This window comes from Puma concolor, chromosome E4, assembly GCF_028749965.1.
Source record: "Puma concolor isolate L17-30 chromosome E4, mPumCon1.1.hap2, whole genome shotgun sequence".
Taxonomy (NCBI): Eukaryota; Metazoa; Chordata; class Mammalia; order Carnivora; family Felidae; genus Puma; species Puma concolor.
This window is the reverse complement of record NC_141683.1, coordinates 64,375,068-64,376,105: the sequence shown is the minus strand read 5'-3', so window position 1 is coordinate 64,376,105 and position 1,038 is coordinate 64,375,068. Positions and strand designations below refer to the sequence as shown.

General features: G+C 46.6%; 1 non-coding gene across 1 annotated transcript; it reads right to left on the bottom strand.

Moving 5' to 3' along the window:
* Positions 1 to 239: 239 nt before the first annotated feature.
* TRNAQ-UUG (transfer RNA glutamine (anticodon UUG)) lies at positions 240 to 324 on the bottom strand. The gene has a single exon. It is a non-coding gene; the product is annotated as a tRNA-Gln (tRNA).
* Positions 325 to 1,038: the final 714 nt, after the last annotated feature.

Here is a 1,038-nt window from a genome sequence, read left to right as displayed (position 1 = left end):
AGACAAGATGAAGGTGATGTGAACATCCGATATAGTTAGTTTTCAGACATACATCCAAATCTTGCAAGATGCAGCAGAGAGAAATCAGAGACGGAAATATAATAATCATTTTTTTAATGTTTATTTATTTTTGAGAGAGAGGGGGACACAGAGAGTGAGTGGGGGAGGCAGGGGAAGAGCAGATAGAGAGGGAGACACAGAATCTGAAGCAGGCTCCAGGCTCTGGGCTGTCAGCACAGAGCCTGACATGGGGCTCGAACCCATGAACCACGAGATCATGACCTGAGCCAAAGTCAGACGCTCAACCGACTGAGCCACCCAGGCGCCCCTATAATAATCATTAAAGACATTTGAGATTAACTGATACATTATGAAAGCTTAAAATACTAGTGCTTTAATTATATCACATTTCGCGTGACCTTCGTCTCCACTGGATTGTCTGCCTTAGCAGCACCACCTTTCCCTTCTCAGCCTGCTTTTCCTTCATTTCACACCTTCTCCTTGGGTGATCCAACTATTCTCTTAAACTTTGGGTGATCCAATCCTTCTCTTGAACTTTCTCCTGAATGTGCTGACTGTATGGCCAACCCAAAATCTCTTCCATTCATTAATGGGCTGTCCACTGGGCCAATCAATCTGGGGGGTCCTATAGACACCTAAAAAGCAAACACATCCAAAGCCAAACTCCTCTCTCCCTTGATAAATCAGCTTCTTTTTTCCCTATGCTTCCTAACACACTAAATATTACTAGATACAACCAGCCCATTTCTATGTAGGAATCACGCTGTCTCACGTCCCAAACCCAATCCACCAAGTCACCAAGTTCTTCCAATCTTATGTCCTCTCCGTGTGTTTTCATTCACCATTGCTTCTTCATACACATGGTCCCTGTCATTGTTCCAGCCCCCACCATCTCTCAGTGGTGCAGAAGCCTCTCAGCTAAGCTGCCTCTGGCTAGGCCCCAGCGGCGCACAGGCCCAGAGAGGGCTCTTTCCACTCCCCCTCTTTCCTGAGAAGCCTTAGAGCCCAGCCCCCTAC